The sequence below is a fragment of the Sceloporus undulatus genome, chromosome 5, assembly GCF_019175285.1.
Source record: "Sceloporus undulatus isolate JIND9_A2432 ecotype Alabama chromosome 5, SceUnd_v1.1, whole genome shotgun sequence".
Lineage (NCBI taxonomy): Eukaryota > Metazoa > Chordata > Lepidosauria > Squamata > Phrynosomatidae > Sceloporus > Sceloporus undulatus.
In genome coordinates, this window is record NC_056526.1 from 63,810,717 (window position 1) to 63,835,796 (window position 25,080).

The window sequence follows — 25,080 nt, forward strand, 5'->3', positions numbered from 1 at the left end:
CTCCGGCAATAATAATTGCAATAATGCAACAACAACAACAACAACAATAATAATAATAATAATAATGTATTTATATCCCACTCTGAATGATCTAAGCGGCTCACGTTAAAATACACCAATAAAATACAGTATCAATGCAATGTCACATAATAACATTGTCACCCTACGCCTTCCATCAGTAATAATAAAATATAATTAAAAATTAAAATAAAAAATTAAAATAATAAAATAAAAATAAAAAATAAAATAAAAAATAATAAAATAAAAATAATAAAATGAAATGAAATAAAATAAAATGAAAAATAATAAAATAAAATAAAAAATAATAAAATGAAATAAAATGAAATGAAAAATAAAAAATAAAATAAAATAAAAAGAAATAAAAGACAAGGTCCTGGGTGCTTTCCCTGCTGCCTCTCCCTTGCTTCCCAAAGCAGCAGCAGCAGCAGCCCCAGCTGCACACTCCGGAGCCCCTTCCCCAAACCCCTCCTCCTCCTCCCAATCCACCCCTCCGGGTTTTCCAAAGCGCCGGAGAGCCCCAAGCCCATTGGCCAAGGCGCCCTGCTCCAGCCAATGGGCTTCGGGGGATGCCAGAGTGGGGGGCGACCCAGAGCCGGTCCAGGGAGCAGTCCTCTGGCGCGGGCTCGGGATGCAGCAGAGCAGAGGAGCCATGCCTCAGCCGCAGCAGGAGCCCAAGCCAGTCCCCAGCTCCTCCTCTTCTTCCTCGTAGCTCCTGCCTGGAGGGCTCCCCTGCTGCCCCGGTTGCTCAAGCGCTTCTGCTCCACGGTGAGTCCCTGGCTCCTGCTTCTCCTGGAGAAGGAGGAGGAGGAGAAGGCTCCAGGGAGGCAACCTCAGCCGCCTTCTCCCTCTCGCTGCGTCCGCACTGCGGGGAATAATCCAGTTCCAGCCCACTTTGGAACGGGGGCCAAGGCCAGGGAGTCCTGGGACTGGGGGCTTGGGGGGAGGAGTCCTCCTTGGGCTTCCTGGTCCCCAGAGTCCGGGGGACTGGAAATGTCAGGGGGGGGATGTGTGTGTGCAGAGTCCTCCTTTGGAGGTACACAGTCCTCCTTTGGGGTGAAAAGTCCTCATTTGAGGGTACAGAGTCCTTCTTTGAAGGTGCAAAGTCATGAATTTTTGCAGAGTCCTTATTTGGAAGTAGAAAGTCCTCATTTGGGGGGTACAGAGTCCTCACTGGGAGGTATGGGGTCCATATTGTAGGGGTGTAGAGTCCTCTTTTGGGGATGCAGAGTCCTCCTTTGGAACTACAGAGTCTTTATTGGGGATGCAGAGTCCTCCTTTGGGGCTGTAGTGTCCTTATTCACATGCTCCCGTTCCCAGAATCCCCCCCCCCGGCAGCTAACGCGGTGCCAGCCCGGATCCCCTCTGCAGTCCGGGCGCAGCCCCCCCCCCGGGTGACGAGTGGGAGGAGAGAGGGCTGGGGGGCAGCTGTCCGGAGGGAGGGGAAAGCAAGGATTCCTGCAGGAAATGACCAGCGGCGCCCCGCATTTTCTGGGGACAACCTCAACCTTGATGTTGTTGGCAGGTCACCCCTTCCTTGCCCCTTTTGCTTGGGACTGAGCACCTAAAGGTGACGTTTTTCAATGGGACTGCACCGATCTTGCGTTTTCACCTTTGCAAGACCCCCAAACCCTGACCTCCTCCTTTTCCTCTGTATGCAGTCGGGGCTTCGAGGGCTAGCTACTCGTGGTTTACTCCTAGGTATGTGTTTGGCGTCTTGCCTCTGTCACTCCTCTTTCCCTGCCTTTAAAATGCTGGAATTGGGATCCCTCTTCATAAGAGGTGAAGTCTTAGACCAGGGGTCCCCAAACTGTGCTCTTTAAGGGATTTGGGACTTCAGCTCCCAGAATTCCAGAGTATTGGCCAACATGGCTGAGGCTTCTGGGAGCTGGAGTCCACCAAGGGCACAGATTGGGGACCACTGCCTGGCCTCCTGGGACAGTCCCTGCTCTCAGTTAGTTCTGAAGCATCCCATGCAATGTTTTCTTTCTCGAATCTCAAGGCTCAATGGTCCAGCATAAGGTGGTGCCATGAATTTTAGGCTGCATCCACACTGGAGAAATAACCCAGTTTGGCACCACTTTTACTCTTTCTGGCTCAGGCTATGGATTCTGGGAGTTGGAGTTTGTTGTGGGGCCCAGAGCGGAGCTACAACAAACTCCCAACTCCCAGATTCCTAGCCTTGAGCCAGGGCAGTTAAAGCGGTACCAAACCGGGTTATTCCTCCAGTGTGGATGCACTAGATTGTGGACTGACTTTGCTTGACATGCTATGAAAATACTATTGTCAGCCTCATTGAATCCAAGCTGGGGCAGATTGCAAAACCCTGCCAAGGGAAGAAGGAATCTGGCATGTGAAATTCATTTTTTTTCCTTTTAAATATAGAAAGCCAGATTTGCTTGAGACGTCAAAGGAAAGATGAGTATGGTGCAAAAACTGTAACCTCTGGATTTTTTTGGACTTTGCACGGTTGTGTCTTCTGAGCACACAGCTTGCACACAACACACAACTCACAGGAGAGGTAGAAGCACCCGAACGAAACATAGAATGGATATATCTGAAGCCATGTATTATATAAAGGTAGGGCATGGTATAATTAAAACTCTTGGCACGTAGAAAAAAGCGGTATTTATCTCTTAAGCCCTGGTGAACTGTTAGACTGCAATCGCAAAAGGATTGGTAAAGCACACGCAGCCGGAGAGGCATTCTCTGCAGAGTATCTGGCTGTATTTATTATTTTTACTCTCCTAGGAAAGACAACTCCATCTGTCTTTCTCACAGGCCACGGCTATAGATGGGTGTGAGTTTCAGCATGCCTGCCTGAGTTGGACTCCAGATGTGTGAGCTCAGCTGTTGTCTGTCACTTGGGTGACAACTGACTTTTCCCCCTGCAACGCTTTGCTTTCTCCATTATCCTCAGCCCAGCAGTCAAATGTTTTGACTCCCTTCTCTTATTTTGTGGATTGGGAAGCCCCAAGGGAAGGGGGTATGGTTTTGTTTGTCAGGACCTAAGAATCTTCTAAGGTTGAAGGAAGAAATGCTTCACACCCCCTTGTTCTGGAAAATCAGCTTGCATTTAACTTTCCAAGGGTACGGATTCCTCTTGCACTCGGAGAGCCTCTTTGAAGTGTGGCGCACATCCCTCTCCCCTCCTTTTCAAACGACGCCAAACTTTTCCATCATGATCTCAAACTTATACAGCAACCATTTATCTTGGCTGACTGGGGTGGAGAGTGTTTCCATCCAGAACCTTAAAGCTGGATGCCTTCATGGTTTAGTCTGTCACTCTTCCCCCAGCTGGGGGCAAAGGAAAGCAAAATGCAACTTTTTGTGGGTTGTTTTTTGGGGGGGGGGAGTAGTTTAAGTGCCTTTAAATACCAACCATTGGTGAGCTGAAATACAGTGGGGAAGTCTTTATAAGGTCCTAGCTCAATGTTTATGCAAAGGATTAAATGCCAACCCTATATATTTCCCACATCCTAATGTACAAAGGTGACAGAAATAAATGGCTGTCATGCATCTCTCCCCATAGCTTGAGATGTGCTTCAGAATGCTGACCTTTACTTAGTTGTGTTTCTTCCCACACATACTCTTTGCCTGCAGGAATTTTGCATTATGTATCTGGTTTTTCCTCCCAGAATTATGTTCCTTGTCTTTAGCTCTGCTGAAATATTTGGGAGAGAGTTAATGTGGAAGAATGTTACTAACAAGCAGATAGGTTTAACTATGTGCAAAAGGGGGAAAAATAGGCTCATCAGATGCTTAATTTTAAAGGAAACCATTGCAGTAACAAATACTACTTGAAAATAGACACTTTCTTGATCCTATGGGTGTTCACTTGGACATAAGCCTCACTGCACCGAAGGGGCTTATATCAGGCCTTAAACCTACTACCTTCTGCACCCTTATTTGGAAATAAATCTCACTGGACGCAAGAAGGCAGACTTCTAAGTCAGTTTGCATATGATCACATTCAAAGTCACATCTTATAATGCTTTTTCTCTTTGTAGTCATGGATATTACACTCAGTCAGACTTAGTTACCTAGGAAAACTTTAACATCAGCTGTGGGGCAGGGAGGGGGAGGAAATCTTACAGGGTTAATAGCTGAGCTATTAAGATTGGAGTCAGATGTAGCTAAAAGCAACAGGAGAGTCTGGATTTCCCTAATATCCTGTGGCATAACTGAAAAGGTAATTGTATTTTAAAGTTTTTTTTTTAAATACTGTTGCTGTTTAGGACTCTTTTTTAAAAAACAAAACCCCATAGACAGCACAAATGGGCCAGAATTCCTCCAATACAAAGTGGCAAATTGTGCTTGGAGTATAAGCCTTGATTTAAGCTTCGTGAAGTGCACAGATTTTCATACAGAAATAGAAGTAATCTTAGTATTTCTCTTTAAATGGTAGAATGTGGAGAAACCTTTTTAAAAGAAAAGAAAACGAGCATGCCATCTTGTTTCTTTCAGAAATAGTTATTCTAGATTATATCCAGGATATACAGCTTTGACAAAATATTGCTTGTTAGAGATAATGAAATATTTTGTTCTTGCTTCTTGGCTGTGGCATGGATAGTAAAGGAGTATTTTGGTGAACTTTGTACTCTTCTGTTAGGTCTGTCTCCCCCTGTTGTCCTAGAAAATACATTAGTTTTATGTGTGTTGGCTCAGCACATTGGAATCTCTCTTGCCTGCTCTACAGGAAACAGAGCCCTATAAGGGATAGTTGGAGTGATATTTAATATGATCACTAGACATCAACTTGTAACACTTCTTTTGAGGAGCAGTCAATTTGCTTAATTGGCAGACCAAATTGTGTCTCATTTTTCCAACTGTTGTATGGTCATGAGTAAGTTTTATTCACAGACATAAAATTGACATATCCATGAATAAGAACCATAGACACGAGGAAGGGCTATAGTTCAGGAGCAGAGCATGTGCTTTATATGTAAAACATTTTCAGCTTCAGTTTCTGCATCTTGTAAGGGTTGGAAACAGGTGGTATAAAGGTGCTACAAAGGCACTGTAAGTTAATATATGTAATAGTGAGCTACTAGTTAAGTGGTCCTTTTGCTAGAAGGCATCATTCTATGTTCCTAGAGTATGCTTTTGTCCAGTTACATGACCAAAACCTCTATGACCCTATATTTAAATTATGAATTGAACTTTTCTGCTCTACTGGCCAGTTTATAACTGAACTAAATTATGTAGAACATTTTCATGCCTAATATGATCTTGAACTATATCTTCTGGTTTATTAACCAATACACTATGAACATCTTTACAGAGATAGAAGAAAAAAACTTGGATTGTGTGTGTAGTGTGTCATTTCTCCCTTTAAGCAAGTTGTATTTAAACCAGGAAAGTCTAACCAGGAAACTGGTTACTAGCTTCAGAATAAGCCATGATTCTAAACCATGATTTAGGATCTTAGCTTCTTCTGGAGATTAGAACCAATTGAATCTAATGTGTAACTGTAGTTAGTTTGAGATCTCCTGGTTTAAGTGGGATTTGCATGAAGGGAAGAGTGAAGGTCCTTTATGAATGGACAAAAGGTTCATTCATATGGCCATGTGAAGATAGCCAAGACAGTTACTCAGCTCAAATCAAGATGTGGCATGCATTACCTTTACCCGCACTAACAAGACACAACCTTTTTAGATTTTATGCTTGGGTGTAAGCTTATTTGTACTCTCATTTTTTAAGTCCAACTGACATATCATTCCTTATTACTCTCCCCTTTCAGCAGCTGAAATGTTCTCCAGTGTTTTGTGATATTACAACAGCTAAGCTAATGAAAATGAAGGGGCTATTGCCAGTGGTAGAATTATGTAAGATTGTGCAATATGTATTTGTGACATTAGTACAAGATACAAGTACCATCACCATTCTAAATATACAGGTCAGCACCTTTTACTTGCTTTAGGCAGTAACAGGAGCAGGAGAAAAGTAATGTTAGATTCTTCTTACTTTCCCATTCAGATGAAGAATGGTGAGAAGCAACATGTTTTACAACTTATAGCACACTGATGTCATGACACTTCTGGCAACATTACGCAGATAGACCAATCAGATCACTTTCCTCCTTGCCAAGACGACAGTTTCTCCAAATGCAGTTTCCTTAGTTCTGGGTCGATTGTCAGAGGGTATTTCCAGTTCTTGAGAAAAATTTCTCAAGGGCTATGTAATAATTCTGTCTTTGCCATTATATTGTGTTCATGTTTAGACTTTGCTCTAAATGAATTAATCTTCTTGTTAGCGTCACTTTAGGAACATGGTAAAGCAACTCGGTGTGTGTTCATTAAAGCTTTCCCCCTTACTATCACTTCTCTGCAGAATGAATTTCCACAATATGCACAATAATTAAGATGCCAAGAGGGATGTGTGAGCCAACACAAACATTTAATATTTCTTTAAAAAACAAAGAAGGCAACCGACCCCAAAGCTGCTGTCATTTACCTCTTCTTGGAATAGTGCCTAGAAGATCAGTTTGCTGCTTCCTTCTCATTTGTTCTTTCTTTCCTACCTTTTGGAGAAACACCATGGGCTACAAGTCATCACAGACGTAAATACACTACAACTGATTGACGTAATTGAGTTTAGGAGCAGATAATTGTTGGATTATCATCATAATTTGGAGTTTTGATAAGCAAAAACATGAGGATATACAGTTAACTTATTGAAGGGGTGGGCAAAGTGTGACCTTCAGGCTGCATGAGACCGCCCTGTGCCTTTTTTGTGGGCCCGTGGTGACTCAGATTCTCTCCATATTTTTTAGGATACAAATTGACAGTGTCAGCTACATTTAATGGAAACACATTGTAGTCAATGGGATAGTCAATATCATAGTCACCATCCCATTCAGAAGTCAGTTTAAATACATTTATGTCAGTTTAAATGCATTTAAGCTGATTTATACAGAAATATAAATTTTATAATAAGGAGGTATGTGTGAGGAAATTTTTCTTGTTAATAAATTGGGTTAATTTTATTAATAATTGAAATAATTAAAAGATAAAATAAGTAGTCTATTTTTATGTTCTCTATTTTTTTCTTTTTTCTTTTTTTTTAAAAAAGACTCCACTGAGTCTTTCCCCCTTAGACCATGCTTTTTGGGCCTGTTGCACTCAAGTGCTTGAGCAACCTGAAAAGTGGCCCATGGCCCTATATATATTACTAACCCATGGCGTATTTCCCTTGAGCCTGTTCTAAGATGACCATGAGGGTCTTTTGAAGGCCATACACTCCTCTCTCCAAGCTCTGATAAAATGGAATCCCTTCACTTGCAAGCAATTATTATTGACCTCCACTGGAAGCATGGATGGCCTGTGGACTGACCAAGGGGAAGGGTTACCTTCTTCCACTGTATGTGAGGGAGTTACTTCCATCCTGCTTAGTCCATTTAATAGTAGGAGGAAAAGGAGAGCTGTATGGTGTTATAGTTAAATGACTGAACAGTGAATCTTGATGTCCCTGGTTTGGTTCACATCTCTGTTATGAGTTTACAATCATAGAGTTGGAAGAGACAACAAGGGCCATACAATCCAATCCCCTGCCATGCAGAAAATCAAATTCTTTCCATCTTTGCCTACTCCCCTTCTATGCTATGGGGAATGATAAAAACCACTTGATGACCTTGAACAAGTCACCCTCTCCCAGCCTCAGAGGAAGGCAAAGGTAATGGCAACCCCCCTCTGAACAAATCTTGCCAAGAAAACCCATGATATGTTCACCTTAGAGTAACCATGAGTTGGAAATGACTTGGAAAATACACAACAAAGAATGAGTATGCAAAGGGATCTTGTAGCCCCTTTGAGACTGACTGAAAGAAGCTGGTAGCATGGCTTTCATAGACGTGGGGGTGAAACAGACAGGCAGGAAAAAGTGGCTTGAAGCTGCCTTTTCCAAAGCTGCATTGAAACCGCACCAACCACACCTACCTGTTCCCAAGCCAACTGGAGTGGGCATGTCATGACACATGGTGTGGCTTCAAGCTGTGCTTCTAGGTACTTTTTTGTTTTACTGTTCCCCTCACCACTGGTGACTGCCATCCCATTGGATGGCCATTCTTGTGAACCTGCACACATTTGCATGTGTAACATCTCACAGGGACATGACATCAGAACAGATATTGGCAAGGTACAATCATGTCTCCCATCACACCATGCCACCTCTTTGTCTGTTTTGTTGTATTCATCTCCATGAGAGATGTCATGGTTTTTCTTTTGGGCATTGCCACCCTCACAGCTTGGGTATAGCAGCTCTGTCCCTTTTAAATGTGCTCCTACGATGGGGTGTTTCCATGCATAGTTAGGGTTGAGGTTTGGAAAGAGTGCTCCTTTGGAGCCAGCCTGGTGTCAGTGCATTTATATGTACATGCGAAGGTGTGCACTTTCTGAGAAAAAGCGGGAAAATCAAGCTCCTTTTTAGTCCAACTTTTCTTCCCATAGTGTGGCTTGGGTACACTTTTTGGCCAGCTTCAAGGCATACGTCATCTAAATGTCTTGCCTTGAAGTCAGACAGAAACCTACTTATTATGACTGTCTGTTTCTCCTCTTGGTCTTTCTCAGATGTATGGAAGAGTAGACCAAGTCTATGAAAGCTTATGCTACCAGCTTCTTTCTCTCAGTCTCAAAAGGTTCTACAAGATCCCTTTGCATACTGGTATTCCAGACTAACACAGCTGTGTCTTTGAGTAAAGAGTGATTTAACTTACAAGGTTATTGTAATAATTACAAGAAGAGGTGTCTGAAGCACTTGCAACATTTTCAACACTAAAAAGTACTATGCAGATATAAAACACTGTTACTAAGAATGAGAGTGTATGCTCCAGAGAACAGGTTACAGACCTGTTCACTGATGGACTAGATCAAAAAAGTGGCACTCCCAGGGCAAAAAACAAACAAAAAAAAAACAGTGTAAGAAATACTTGGAGGACTCTTCTGAGCTTATAGTCACTGTGCCAGCATTGGGCTTCTGAAAGAATGTTTCTGCTGATGTGGAGTGGGGTGCTTTCTGGATTGGGAGCAGTACAGATGTCTAACGTAATGCAAGAAGCCTGGATGAAGTCTTTATGATCCATCAGTTTGCTATGCATGGTCTGCCTAGTGTATGAAAGCTTTGTGTTTCTGCTTTTTAACTCTTCTTTAGATTTTTGCTGCCTTTTGCTTACTCTCTAGGTCAGGTTGTCTGGTGAATGATTGTTTGACTATGCACTTCAAAAAGAAATTCAAGCATATCTACAAGAACATTATGTGCTGAAGTTGCAACCAGCTGTCCTTTTTAGAATATCAACTGCGGGTCCCTTATCTCACAATTGTTGTCTTTGAGCTCAGTAACAATTCTGTTTGAACTATTGCCAGTTTTATGCAATATTGGCAACATAAACCACCTGTACACATGCACACAGAAGCATTTTAAGTGCATTTCAAGAATGGAACTGTGCTTGTATTTAATTTAAATAGGGATACTTGCTTTCTTGTGGCTGTTGTGCATTTTGTAAACAGCTTTCCCTTTAGATTCATTACTTTTAAAATATCACAGCGAATATGGTTGAAGTGACTCGGTTGTTGAAGCAAAGGATACCAGCATGCCCATGTCTTCAAACATGACTGGCTGTCAAACAAAAGTAAAACAGAGGGTGGATAATGCTAATTACAAGTGGAGGATAGAAAGACACATCCAGCTTATTTTAACCCACTTCTTTCCTGCAGTGCCTCCCCCCAGCATCTTTAAGCTTATTTCCAGCTTCAGACTAGCAGAAGCACTTGCCATCATTTTCAAAATAAATCTTGGAAAACAGGTGAGGTGCCAAAGGACTGGAGATGAGCAAACATCAGCAGAGACTTTGGCAATGAATCCAGACTGGAAGTCAAGATTGTTAAGATTTCCTTTTTCTTTCTTTTAATGCTTTCCTTTCTTTTTCTTCTTTGGTTGTATATTATTTGGATTATAAACTAGACTGTACTAAAAACTAATAAAAATCTTAGAAAAGAAAGAAAGATAAAGGTCATATAATTTGGCTCATCTTTCCAGGAATTCTATCTCTAATCCTCAGGCTGTATAAATTTGTAAGTGCCTCTTAATTGGAAAAGCAGAGACTGAAGTTATATCTGGTGGATCTCGCCCATGGATTGTATCAATGTCAAAATGGACTATAGTGATTTGTTGACTGGTTGAGTGGTCCACTTTTTCCCCCACATGTAATAGGTCCTTGAAAATTTTGAATAATTTCCTCACTGTCACAGAATAAGCCTTCAGAAGGGTTCTAACCATGTTCAGTCAGTCTTGCCCTGAATTTCAGCTAGAACAATCAATTTCTTGTCCATCCTGTTTCCTTGTAAATTGTGAGGCTTGTTGTGCTCTATTTAGTGGGGGAGGGCACTTAGGAACAACTGTAACATCCATATGGGATATTTTCAGAAGTCAACCAAAGCCATGAAAGAATGGCCTGAGAAGGAAAACAGGAAACCATGCAGATCTATTAGTCTTCTGGGAGAAACCATCTTAATTGGTACTTCCCCAGCCATCCCACCCACCTGCCTGGAGGCCCTAGGTCTTGAAAAGCCAAACCCCCACCTGGTAGTGATCTATACAAAGCAACGGAAAGCTTCTTCCACAGTCAGCCCCACTGTGAAAAAAACCAGATGTAAATGCAGAATGCGTAGTGCCATATGCCAATTGGAACAAACCCATAGCTGCCTTAGAAACCATGGAATTTTAGCTGTTCGCTACAGAACAGCATCACCATGCTTGTTGAACTTCACCAGCACACGAAGTTAGGGAAACACTAGGACTTTGTCTTTAATAGCTCAGTAAGGAAGATGCTTGAGCAGTGGAAGAGACATTTAGTTTACAGAAACCTATATGGTCCTAAACACCCTTTAGATTGGAAAAGTGACTTGACAAACCAAGTTTTGTGATCTAGCAGGAAATCATAATTGGAATCCAAACAAGATTTAAAGGAGAATTCATGCTTTATAAGACATGACTTGTGCTATCTGGTTTGGCATGTTGTTTGACGACAAACCATTGGGACTAGTGTGCAGATGGAAATAGAAAATTGTGTTAAAACTGCTTCAAACAATAGTTGTTCTGAGTTTAGATGCTCATCTCTGCAATGTGGTTAGTGCAGATCATGGCTTGGTGTGATTTCATTTTTGTTTTTTATGTAGTGCTATTAGTTTAACAGAGCTACATAGGCCAAAATGCACAAGTAACTTTCTGAAAGAGTCTACACTCTACATCAGAGAATGAGATGAGAAAGATGGAAAGTAGAAAGGAGGGATGTCTATTTGCAAAGCAATGTAAAGTTTTTTATTGATTACAGTGAAGGTGTATCCTTTACATATTCACCTACTCACAACATACAACTAAATCAGAGAGCACAACTAATCCAGATCTCTGACTTTATGTGTACAGTAGTTCCATTTAAGTGTACATACCCTTAGTTTGATTAGTGAGCTGGCCTGGTGTAGTGGTTAGAATGCTGGACAAGGACTCTGGGGACCAAGAGTCACATCCCCTCTCAGCCATGGAAACAGGGAACCTTGAGTAAATAACACACACTCTTGGCCTCAGAGGTAGCCAATGGCAAACCCCCTTTGAACCAATCAGGCCAAGAAAATGCCATGATATGTTTGGCTTAGGGTTACCATAAGTTGTAAATGACTTGAAGGCATACAACCACGAGGTTAAATTAGAACAAGGGTGAATCATTCTAGTAGTCCAGCTTTCTGCTTTGTGGTGGGACAGAATAAAGTCCCAGAACAGAAGGGCTAGATAACTGGGGCACAATCAGTGACCTCCTGTCTGGCATTTGTGATCTGCAGCACAAGATGTCTTAAGCAACCTTGTTAGCTCATGTTTCCCTCCTTAGTTGAATGAGAGCTTTGTGATAATACTGGCTCTTATTCATTTCAGACATTTATTTTGTCCCAACTAGTTATAGTTAGTGTTTATTAACAGTGGTCTAAAAATCAACATGACTAGAACATCATCATTTGCTTCTGGCAGATTTCCCATAAGGTAAATCATGGTCCGTTAATGTTCCGATGAGGCTGTTGAGTGCTTTTCGGTTCCTAAAATTCTCACAGCTAATGTAGATTTACTTGTAACTTTGTTTTATGTGGCCAGGCACTTTTTATGATGATGATCAAGAGTTCATGTTCAGGATCACTGAACACTGATTAGTTATGCTTTGTTTCTTAAGAGATCCTGCTCTTCCTTTGTAAAATTTAAAACACTTGGTATACTACAAGGAAACTATTAGAGAAAGAGTAACTGACACACATCTGAACTGTTTGGCCTCTGGCTTACATTATATGGTTTAGAATGAATAATTAATGTGTCTGTATCTGTTTATAATATACATATTCTACTTATGTAGAATTTAAGTTGAGCTTGAAATTCATCATATGTTTTCAAAGATACTTCCTGAAACATACAAGAGAACATAGGAATTTTGGAATGCTTTCTATCACTTTGTTAGTCTGTTTATCATATGGGTAACTTTGTTCAAGGCACAAAGAGAAGCTCTTGAGTAATAAATATAGTTTTAACTTCTGGCTGATTGTTGGAGTGATTTAGATCTTGTTTCTTATGAATGCAGAAGAAAGGAATAATAGAGTGCACATTTGTTTATTTTAGTAAAATGTAACCCTATAAATTCCTTTGTGCTCTTTCTATAAGTCTAGACAGTTTGGGCAAAAAGCCAACAAAATGTCCTTGCTCACTGCCCAGTGTGCTCGAAAGAACAAGACAACTGTCCACCTACTCGAGAAATAAATTCTTCCTTTATTTACAAAAGAAACTAAATCAGAAGCTGCTTTGCTCCGGAGAGCAAAGTCCTAAGTAGCAAGAAGGCCAGATCTCAATAGGTTTCTGTTGTGCTTTCAAAAGGCCTCTTCTTGACTTATGGTTTTCTTAGAGGAGGGAGCTTTCTGCAGCTGAAACCACTGTTGCCATGGACCGACAGACTACTCTAATGCTGGGCAGTCAAGAAAATAATCTTATAGAACCAGCCTAAAGAAGTGGATGTAACAGCCATAATGTGTGAACCCTGGAATGGGGGAGTAGGAGGGTTAAGACTACACTGGGAGAGACAATGTACCAAATGACCAAGCACTAAGAATAGTTATAATTGAGTTCTCCCAGGTGTAACAAAGGCTGCCTGTAGTCTATGTTATGCGCACTTAATTATAAGAGAGCCAACATGGTGTAGTGGTTTGAGTGTTGGACTATGCATGATTCTGGAGACCAGGGTTCAAATCCTCACTCAGCTATGGCAATCCACTGGGTGATTTTAGGCAATTCACTTATGTCTGCATTCACTCCAAATAATAAGTTGGAATTCCACAGATTCCTGGTTTGTCATTCACATCCAAGCATGTTAATGCATGTTGGTCAATTGCTCCCTCTTTTCTCCAGCCAGGAGTAGCCAGGAACTACTTGGGAGGAAAAAAGGTTAAGTGTTGTATCTGAATTAGAAGTTGGTTTGGTGCTCCCCTAAAAAATAGAGTTTGACATTGGTTTATAATTTCTAGAGTGGTTGGGGAGGAATGAGACAGGATTTGGATTCAGATATGCCACTGAAGTCTTTCCACCCAGTGAGATCCGGTTTACTGTAGCACCTTTCATTTTTGGGAGAATCTAAGTAGATGCATGCATTAGCATGCTTGCATATAAGTGACAAGTCAAGATTCTCCAGAATTCTGGTTTATTTAAATGAATGCAGGTGACTTGCTTTCTGTGGTACGTAGGCACATTGCATTTGAGTGCCAGTTCAGTGGCTCTTTGCATCAAACCCTTGTTTGTGGTTTTCTTTCCTTTTAAGACCATCAGAGGGATTTGTTGGTACAGTCCAAAGACTGTTAAATGCATGCAGATGTTTTTTATATTTGTGAGTCCTTGGCACAATTTGCTTTTCTGAATTCAGGCAATGATGTGATCTCCTACCTCTTGACCAAACAGAACTCTGCAGTAAGAGCTTGAAGTATAATCTATGCAAAATCATTTTGATATGTCCTGCTATTCCATTTAGGTAATAATAATAATAATAATAATAATAATAATAATAATAATAATAACAATAATAATTATTATTATTATTATTATTTATATTTAGTGCTAGCAGATTATTTTCAGTACTTTTGCACTGTTCCAGGACTGTAATGGTATCCTTCTGACAGAAGTGAGGTATGTGTGGTCTCATGCTTGTTGGACTGCATTTCCCATGATCCCATACCATTAGCTGTACTGGCTAGGGCTGATGAGAGTTATCCAACTCTTAAACCAGATGAGAGTTGTCCAACAACATGTGGAGGGGTGCATTTTGGGATTCCTGCTTGAAATTTTAACTGGTCATCAATAATAACATAAGTGTTTAATTTACACTTTTAGAGTTAGTCTTTAGAATTACTTGATGCTTGTATTCTAAGTTAAGAAGGATCAGCCAAGACTATCTAGCGTAATTTTGAAATCCCACCCTTTGAAGGATGCAAGCTGCATTCTCATGCTTCCATTCTTTGACCTCAATGAAAATGATACATTATTCTGAAATGATAGGGCATAGAATGTCTTACTTCTAAGGAGGCAATGACAAATGACTAGTGATATTTAACTGCAGAATCTCAAAGGTTAACCTGAATGAGACCTTTTGGTCTAGTTTAAAAGTCAGATTGGCTGTATGCAAAGTGCTTTCTAATGCTTGCTTTGGATGTCTGCCTAAATAATTTGTCCAAGTCCAGAAAATGAGCGAGCAGCAGCAGCAGCAGCACATGGACACCAATCCTGAGAGTGTGAAAAGGTGGCTACATTTCTCCTGTGAATCTGCATTGTCTTTTAGTGAGAATCAAACTGCCTATTGTAGCTAGATCTCAAGAAAAGCTACTTTTCTGTTGCTAATGGCGCTGAAATTGTATTACCTGTCTTGTATTGCTCTTTGTCTCCATTCCTCACATGGCCAAGACTGGGGTGGCCTCTGCCTGCTTTGAAATTCCTCAGTCTTCCCTTTCTTTCTCTGGTTTGGGCAAGGGATGGGTAATGGGGTGGAAGCACTGCTTCCACGCCCACCATGCCAAGAGGGACTTCTCACCTCTGCCTCTTGTCACTGTCTTTGCATTGGGTTCCTATACCAGCACTGAGCCATGTATAAGTTGACCCAGGTTTTTGGGGTCAATTTGTTTATCAGTCTGTCCCTCCTCCCCCCTGATTTATACTCAAGTGTAAATCTAAGAGCAGGAACTACATTTATCTTATAAGTTGCAAGGTTAGATATAAATGCTTTCAATAAATAAACCGTAAGTATATACATAATCTAAAATGGCTGCAGTTCTGCATCTTTAATTCCCCGATCCTTCTGTTGCTCAGAGTCATACTGTGCTGCGATGGTGTAGTGATGCATAGTGCATTGTGTATTATAATCCCCCTATTTATCAAGTAAACATCTCTAGAAAATATGGAGAGCGTAAATGACATGAATTCTCTGTGTTTAAACTCCCAATTTTGGAACTCTGGCCCATAACAGTATGAGATCAGGGCTTTATGACTAGAATCTTTAATGTTCTGTCACTCAGTTTGTTCACATCTTTCTCAAAGCAGATTTAGCTAATGGTGATGATAAATTAATCTTCTGAAAGATTTCTGTCTCCATACCATTGCCTGGCTGCCCTTTCTAGCCGCATAGGTTTTTCCATAAATGGAAAACTTGTTCTGATTTTTTTAAAAGGTCTTCTCTGAATAGTTAATCCTAGGGAAGTGTCTGCTGAACAGCTACAAAAAACCTCAGTGTTGCTACAAGTCTTGCTGGATACTGGTACATGTGTACTTCTTGGCAATATGTGGAAGCACTTAATTGGCATCTGTGCTCAAATCACTGACTCCGATTATACAGCAATGCTATTTTTTTTTAAAATCCACATTAACTCTGAGTTTGTTTTCCCACCCTCATACAAGTCTCCCTATTCATCAGAAGTGACCTTCCCCACCAGTTACAGTTGAAAAAACAAGTAGCCCTAAACATAGGAATCCTAACTGATTCCCTCCCCCCTCCTTCATTCCGTTTGAAAAATAACCTTGCTCCATTGGTTAATTTGAATTTGGAATAAAAATGATTTGTCAAAGGTTTCTCTCCATAACTTGAAATAGTCAATCACAGACCATGTTACATGCAATATTTCTTTGGGGTTTTCTGGTTCCATAAACTATATAAGTAGTTGAGATAGTGGCTTTTGAAGACTTGTTTGCCAGTTTCTAAGAGACTCCCATTGCTAAATTAAACCTGAATGGAATTTGCCTGTAGTGAGAGGAATTGTCTGTTGATCTGAAAAAAACAGGAGGGATTGATGTTGCCCTGTGATTAAAAGATTTGTTTTCTTCTAGGCTTTTGGATCACGCTCACCCATTAATTGTTATGCTGCCCTTAGAGGCTGTTAATCATGACAATAAAATCTCTGTATATTTTCTGTATATTTCTTTTCAAAAGCAGGGGTAGAAATGCCAAGAAAATCCTATGATAATTTTGCCTTAGGTTCACCATAAGTCACTGTAATGACTTGAGGGCACACAACAACAACAGCAACAACATGTATCCTTTTAAGCCCTCTTTATGGCAACAACTATGAGAAAGAGCTTTGGAACTACAGTGGACCCTTGTTATACACTGGGTTTGGTTCCAAGATCCCCCTGGATAACAAAATCCATGTATGCTCAAGTCCCATTAAATACAATGGTATAGCAAAATGGTGTCCCTTACTGTATATAAAATGGGAAAATCAAGGTTTGATACTTGAAATTTATACTTTTTTTGAACATTTTCAAACTGCGGATGCTTGAATCCGTATGTAAAAAAATCCGTGTATAAGAAGGGTTGACTGTAATCTGAAGTTTCTGTTGTAAAGAGTGCATAAAACGTGGTGGAGAAAGTTGGAAAGATTAGAAGTGGAGGACAGTGCTATCTGAAGATTCTGCAAAATTCAGTGAATGAGGCATGTCAAACACATGCTTAAGAGCCTCATCTGGAACTATTATGTATGCTGTTGGGTTAGAAGTCTAATCATCCCCACCCCAGCCAGCATAACCAATGCTGGGAAGGATGATGAGAATTGTAGTCCAGAGTCTGGAGGAGCATACAGTCCAAGTTTTAAAAATCTGGTGTTGGTATATATCATTAGGACATGCACTCCCTTTGAGGTTATTGAAAAAAAATCCCTCTTAAGAACTTCTTTCATTCAATCATTTTTTAAAATTTATTGTTTCTATTTAACACTTAGAGCAGGACTTGGCAATGGTAGCAGATGCAGCACATAATTTTCTGTGTCTGGAACTCTCTACAGGCCACAGAGGCCACTTTCCGTAGTTGGTTGATGGTTCTGCCTTAACTATACTCCCTCCTCCTTACACTTGATGTTCATTTCCACAATTGGCTCCTGGATGAAGAATCACAGCCATCTTGGTCTTTCTGAGTCAGTCCAGGGAGCATCTAGCCCAGTTGGATGTGTCTCTCTCTAGGGAGAGAGTTCTCAGAATTGCCAAAGGGACGGAGATACCCTACAGGTAGGCTTGACTGTGTTTCCTGATTTTTGGCAGTCAGTGTGTTTCTCAAAGCCCCCTTGTAGAGGCACGTAGAGATTCATTTAAATGGAGCCAGGCACAGGCCATCTGAGAGTCAGGAATGCATACGTTTCATGCTGTGCTATTTATTTTTGTTGCATATAGACAGATGGATAAACATACATACATTTATGCTCTTACATACCCTGCAGCATTCTGTTGGGCAGAGCTTGAAAAGGTTGTTCTTTTGACTTGGTTATACAGCTCTTTTAGTTGTTTTGGAATTCTTTGAATCCTGAATTATAAATATGTGGTGATTTTTTAAAAATACTTTAGGTGTAGTCATTGTGGCTGGCTGAGATGTTAGCTTCGAGAGTTTTGCTTTATTGCAAGGAAAAATTAATTTAAGCTTCAAACATTAACGGTTATAGATGTGTTTCCATTTCTCATCCCCACTGCCTGAAGGCTGCTCAACAATCAGCTATATTGTTCCTTAACTGACATTGTTTCTTGTGCAAGCTAAGGGCAAATGTTTACCCTTAAAATAATTTTAACAATCCAGTGTCAGTTAATTGTTGTTAAGGGTAAATAATGTATGTCTGTGCAATATTGGAGAAGTTTTAATCATGAGAAGGAGCAGAAAAGGGAGTCACTAGATGGCACTCTTAAACGTTTAATTATGATGACCTATTCTTGGTGTTTTCTTTGCTAAGTGGGACAGAAAAAATTCAGAAACACTTAAGTTAGAGTTTCATATTCAAAGTAAAAATAAACAGACAAATAGGTGGATGGTGCAGATTCCATATTTGCAAGTCCTCCAGAGAAAAGGCTCTGCCATGCTCTCTGAAGTGCATGAATGGGATCATTTTATAATTCCTGGGTGAGAGACTTTAATTCTTTTCACTGGTCTGGACAGCTTCTTCTATTCTCTTTGGCCTCCTTGTCTATTGCTACAATATATACCCCTGCATTTTTAGAACGAGCATATCAGGGAAAACATTTCTTTTGGACACATTAGTTTACTGTGTATGGGATTTCCCCCCCCCCTTCTTTAAATGGAGTAATCAGTCACATAAATTCCTACCTTTTGTCAGAGGAGGCAGAGTGCTGATACAAGTTTAACATTTTGGTGATTACCAGATCCCAGTCTTAGAAATAAAATATTCAGATGGTCTCCAAGGAAACAGAGATTTGTGCTGGAACACCTGAAAATGTTGGTGGCTGTGAGTAGAAATGTCTTTAGTCATGTTGATTCAGCTGTGTTTCTGCCCACATACCCCATAGTTGCTAGTAACACAAGACAGGAGACACTGTACAAGTTAGATTCTCTGTACTCAAAATATCTAAAAGGTTTTTGGAAAAAACAATCAGTTCCTCTTTTGCTGAGCATAGACTAAGAAGCAGTGGGTTTAAATTAACAGCAGTCTTACTGTAAGCATTATGAGAAATCAAAACTTGTTCATAAACAGAACAAGCTGCCTAAAGAGATGTAATTTACTTCTTCAAAGCTTCTGTGAGCAAGAGTGGGCAACCTTTGGCCATCCAGATGGGCCATGCTCGCTTGGCTTTTTGAAGGTCAAAACAACTGGGAGGTCTGAGCTTTTCCCATTTCTGTCCCAAGTCACACGGGTCTGTTTTTCTTGTTTGCATGATGAAACTCAGGCTGACTACCCACATCTACCACTTATGTAATCAAAAAGAACAAAAAGGTAATGTATGATGCAGCCTCCAGATACGTAAATACTACCCGACAGAGAGAAAATTGAGCATGCTGGTCTTACCTCACCACTGGACATATATGTGAGATTTAATATGAGTAGCAGTAAAGTTCCTTTGTTGTAGTGGCATGCTGGTCTTTGATTACTGTAGCTCTGTCATTTGTCTAGATAGGACACTGATAATAAAAGTGGCACCAGACGGTTCTGAACTTTTCTAGCTTCAAATTTTGGCTTCGGATATCGTCATTTGTATCTTCTATAAGAGATAATATCCTGTTCTATAAGACTAGAAGCATTATCAGGCAAGATGAATGGAAATCCCAATGGAATGATGTAGTAGCATATAAAATTTCATAAAATGTAACTGGGCTGTTACCTCCCTTCTTTAAATATTACCCTTAATGTGTAAATATTCTATGCTTGAAAGTGTTGAATAGATTGGAGTTCATGTATGAACAATACTTTTGGCTCTCTGACTGCAACAATGCTACTATAAAATATTTTTTAAAGATGTGGTACAGCACATGGAATTAGTCCAGGAAAAAGCACTGAGGGCTTGTCCCTCCCCTCCTCCCCCCCCTTCTGTCATTTCAAAACCAATTGAAGCTTTATGAGTGTGTGCTGCCATTGTACTGTACTAACTGTGGCATAAGAATTTTATGTCATGAATGACTATAATATTTGGTCAGGAAGTATTGTTCAAGATAAAGCAGCGGTTCTTAATGTAGGATCCACAGACTTCTGAGGGGTCTGCAAAAAAGATTCAGTGGGTCCATGAAGTTGGATGGGGGGGAGGGGATTACACCTTTATTTTTACTAACTTCTATAAGTGAAGGTTTGTATTTTCTTCATTTGTGAATGTAGTAAACAATTTACATAAGATTACAGTGGTCCCTTCCTTTACGCAGGGATCTGTTTCAGACAACCACCTCGTGTAAAGGGAATTCCACGTGTGCTCAAGCCCCATTAGAATGAATAAGGCTCGTGCATGTGGCAGTGCGGGCGGTGCAGAGTGCCTGCGCTACAGCCACGCACACCATTATCCCTTCTGGGACAAGTGGAGCCTTCTTCCACATGGCTTTCAGCGTATGCTGAAAGCCACATAAGGCACGCCCACGTATAACATGGGCGCACTGTACTCCTGCCTGTGACTTTTGTCACCAGTAGAAGTCATAAATATTTTCATATCACATTACATTTGTTGCAGATGTTGCAAAAATACAGTGTAAGCTCATCACTGCTTTGAAATTCTGTATACAAAGGGATCTTTTGGCACCTTTGAGACTAACTTGGATATTTTAACTCACTGGTAGTAATATTGCTGAATGGAAATCCCAATGAAGGGATGTAGTAAGCTATAAAAACTTCATAAATGTAACTGGGCTGTTACCCACTTACACGCCTCCTCTTTTAAATATTTAACACTTAAGTGTAAATATTCTATGCTTGAAAGTGTGAATAGATTGGAGTCAGAATGAACAAGACTTATTGGCTCCTGACGGCAACAGGCACGATAAATATTTTTTTAAAAGATGTGTACAGCACATGGAATACCCCAGGAAAAAGCACGGAGGGCTGTCCCTCCCCATCCTCCCCCCCCCCTTCTGTCATTTACAAAACCATTGAGAGCTTTATGAGTGTGTCTGCCAGGTACTGTAATAGAAATGTGGCATAAGAATTTTTCATGTCATGCATTACTATAAATCTTTGGGTCAAGGCGTAATGGTTCACAAGATAAAGCAGCGGTTCTTATGCAGGATCCACGACTTTCTTGGGGTCGTGCAAAAAAATTCAGTGGTCCGTGAAGTTGGATGTGGGGAGGGATTCAAACCTTTATTTTTACTAACTCGGTATAATTGATGTTTTTATTTTCTTCATTTGTGATGGAGTAACAGTAACATAAATTACAGTGGTCCCCTTCCTTTAACGCAGGGATCTTTTTCATACACCCCCCACCGTCTTTTTAAATTTAATTCCACTTGTCTCAGCCCCATTATCATGGAATAATTCTCATCTTTTCTGTCTGATCGTTTCCTCTTTTCCTGTCTCTACACCACTCCGACCATATCCCTTCTTTTACAATTTATATCCTTCGTTCCATTTGCTTTTCATGCTTATCTTAAATCCCACAATAATTCACTCCCACTTATAACCATTTTCTCACGTTTAACTCCTTCCTGTGACTTTTGTCACCAAGTAGAAGTCGAAATATTGTCAGATCACATTAACATTGTTGCATATGTTGCACAATACCGTGTAGCTCATCACTGACTTTGAAAATTTCTGTATACAAATGGCTCTTTTTGCACTCGTTGAGACTAAACTTATGGATATTTTTACATTAACTCACTGGTTAATAATTGCCTGGCTGTATTGGTTGTATTTTAAGATAATATTGCGTGTTACGGAGAGCGGCGGCCTGCCATCCACCCTTTTTCCCAGCTGGAATAGGGGCCTAGTGGTCAATCAGCAGCCCTGGGAGACCCCGATCCGCCCTTGCCGGGCCACGAGGAAGGGGCAAAATGCTGCTTCCCCGGCAGCCTGGAAAGGGGTTCCCTTGGGGCTTCAAGCCCCAGACAACCCAGCGGCAGCAAGGAAGGAGGAGAAGGGGCCGCTTGCCCTTCTCTCTGCTTGCTGGGCGCAGCCATCTAAGGCTGTGCCCAGCGACGCAAACCTGGAGAAGGATCTCCGAAACAGAGCTCCTTCCGGGGCCATGGAAAGGCGCACTAGCAACCCTCACGTGGCCCACTATGTAACAACCAGAGCGCCGCCTTGTTTGAGGCAGCGCGGTTGTGACGTAGTCAGGCGGGGGCTGTGTGGAACCGGCCACCGCAATTTTTGTCGTTCTGGCACGTACTATGGGTTGGGGGTTGCGGAAGTGCCGCCACTATCCTAACCCTATACGTGCTCCAGCGACGTACTTTGAGGCCCGTATGTAACGGGCCATTGTTGTTTTATTTTGTTGAGTTATATTTTGCTCTGTTGAGTTTGTTTGTTTGATCCTGCCTCGATCCGCAGGAGAGGCTGGAAAATACAAATAAAATTTATTATTATTAATTATGAGTTCTTATTATTATTCTTATTAGTATTATTAACTGTGTAGAAAAGTTGTAGATAAGCTTTCCCGAGACTTGGTTTGCTTTCCTCAATGATGAATTTCAAAAGCTATGCTAACAACTTCTCTTACCAGTTAGTCTCAAGGTCTACAGGATCCCTTTGAATATTGAATTCCTGTGGCTTTAGACGCACTGCAAGGAAGGAAAGTGTCCATAAGCTTATCACCAAACTCCCCAAGGGGGCCATGGAACACTAAGTAAAGAATTGGTAATAGAGTGCATGCCAGAAGTCTCAGTGCCATCACCACTCAACAGGCATAACACTAGAAGGGGGGGTAGGAGTTGCCGGGGGGGGGGCTTTGGGATAGACTAGGAGCTTATCTCATTAAACAATAAGCCGACTTATCTCTTTCCCGATTGAATTCAGGAATCTTTGATGCCCTGGATGCCCCTAGTTGTAACGATTTAGGTATGAGTAACATCCAGGGCATTCCGGATCCGAGCTTCAAGCCGAGAGGTAAATAGGCGGTTGTTAATGCGATAAGCGCCTAGGTGGTAGGCGGAGTGGCCGTGAAATGAAATGTGGAAAACTGGACCCAGGCGCCTGTGTTGTTGAGCCGTCTCAGGAATTTATTAATCAAAATGTACGAAATGATCAGCACTAAGATTAGTAAGACATCGTTTCCCATTGAATCCCATCATGACAATAAAGGCTGCCTGCATCTGTCCTGTGGCACACTTATCTGGGAGTCTGCGACACGGAAAACACATGGGGCTATTAGAGTTTAAGCATTATACTTGTAAGAGTCTTCAGACGGAAGAAAATTTTCAGTGAGAATGATGGGGAAGTAAGTTGCCTGCACAACACAAAAAGGCTGAAAACAAAACAGTTGAAAATGACCAGAAAACACATTCTTGTTCTTGGGGTTCAATTCACACTACACAAATACACTCTATAGCCCAGTTTCATGACTGAATGTCTAAATGTGTCTCCCTAAAACCCGCAATTGGATTTTAACTGGCATGGCAGTTAAATGGAATATAACATTATAACTTGTAATGTGGAGACCTCACTTTTGATAAATGTGGATGCTTATAACGTAAGGCAAGTGCCTGCAACTTATGTACAAGCTATAAATTGTTCGTCTGGGAGCTTCCAAGAGAAGCTATTCAGCTTTGCCCTCTTTGTAGATAAAAGAAATAGTAAGTCTGAGAGTGGAAGCTGCACAAACAACGTTTGGAGAATAGATGCAGACCCGGCCATCTGTGGCATAGACGGTACTGAGCTGACGAAGAGGACTGACATAGTGCAAAGTATAAGAAAATGCTATCATTTGTTCCTTCCTTTTGTAGCTGGTAACCTAAATTTGCTCCCAAGTCCCCCCACTCCTTGCACTAATACTGTATATGTAATGATACCATAAACTGGAGGGACACATGGCTTGTGATGGGATTAAAATGGCTGCATTTTAATGAGCACTGCTGCATTCCATGTGCAGCACAAACAGGACCGAGTGCCATTTTGGCACTAAATAGCAACCCACCATCCTGTGGCTGGCTGGCTTATGAGAGCTTAACTTTGTTTAGAGTACTTTGTATACATTCTTTCTGCCTCTCTTCCCTCTCACTCCAACTGGGTGAGGTTTTATTTTTGACCTTCATAGCAAAGAAGAAGAAGAAGGAAGGGAAAAAAGCTTACAAAACCAATAAGAAAAAATAAACAAATCTCAGTACTTGCCGCGCCCCTCCCTTTCTTTTTCTTCTTTTATTCAAATCAAACAATTTTCTGTTTATAGGGGAATGAATGAGAGGAGGGTGTGTCTCGGTAACGTAAAATACAGATGGAAATTACTGCCTTACTTCATCAGGCCCTGCCCAGGTGTGTTCCAACCCTAAATGTGAGGGAATGCAGCTCGATCTGCTTAATTTGGTTTTAATGGTGCCTTCTTTCTGGTGTTTGGTACTAACAGTATGGCTGGGGGCCGAGTTGAGAATACTGTCTTCCTTTGCTTACCTGTTAACAGTTTTAGAATTCTACAGCCAAAGAGCTGTTGTGCCTCAACAAACAACAATATCCTTTGGATCTTAAAAATAAGGTGTGTTGTGCTGGCTGGTTCCCCCCCCCCCAACTGTCTGTCTGGTTTTAAAACTTTTTGTAGAGTTTTGCAGTGTTTTAATTGGCTTTCTGTTATTTATTAATGCTTTTAAAAATTTATCCAGTCTGCCTTGGGGTGGTGGTGGCAGATTAAAAGGTAATATTTAAATAAAAACTCCAGGTTCCGTAGGAACATCTGTGGAAGTTAAAGTGATATCATAGCATTAAACTGTAGTGTGGAGAGCCCTTGATCTTTCCGTCATGGTGGTATTTAGCAATTTTCAGTGGAATAAAGGAAACTTTTCTTCTAGAGAGCATTGCATGCAATATCTTAAATTCCCTCACTGAAATTGATGAATTAGTTGTTGTTGTGTTTGTGTGTGTTTTCAATCGTTTCCAACTCTCAGCGGCCTAAGACTATCAAGGGTTTTTGTGGCAAGATTTGTTCGGGGAGGTTTGCCTTTGATTTCCCCTGAGGCTGAGAGATGTGACTTGCCCAAAGTTACCCAGTGGGTTTCATGGCTTGAGCTGGGAATGAACCCTGGTCTCCATAGTTTGTGTCCAGCACTCAGACAGCTACGCCACACGACTGCCTAACCATGTGATTAGAAAATTTCCTTGTCAACGTGAATTGTTCTCCATCCCT

General features: G+C 41.0%; 1 protein-coding gene across 1 annotated transcript in view; it reads left to right on the forward strand.

Annotated features, from left to right (window-relative positions):
- Window positions 1–654: 654 nt before the first annotated feature.
- Window positions 655–25,080, forward strand: part of PRICKLE1 (prickle planar cell polarity protein 1) — an 83,835-nt gene continuing 59,409 nt past the window's right edge. The window contains exon 1 of the mRNA XM_042468164.1: window positions 655–786. The gene's annotated coding sequence lies outside the window, so the exon portion shown is untranslated. The remainder of the gene's footprint in view (window positions 787–25,080) is intronic.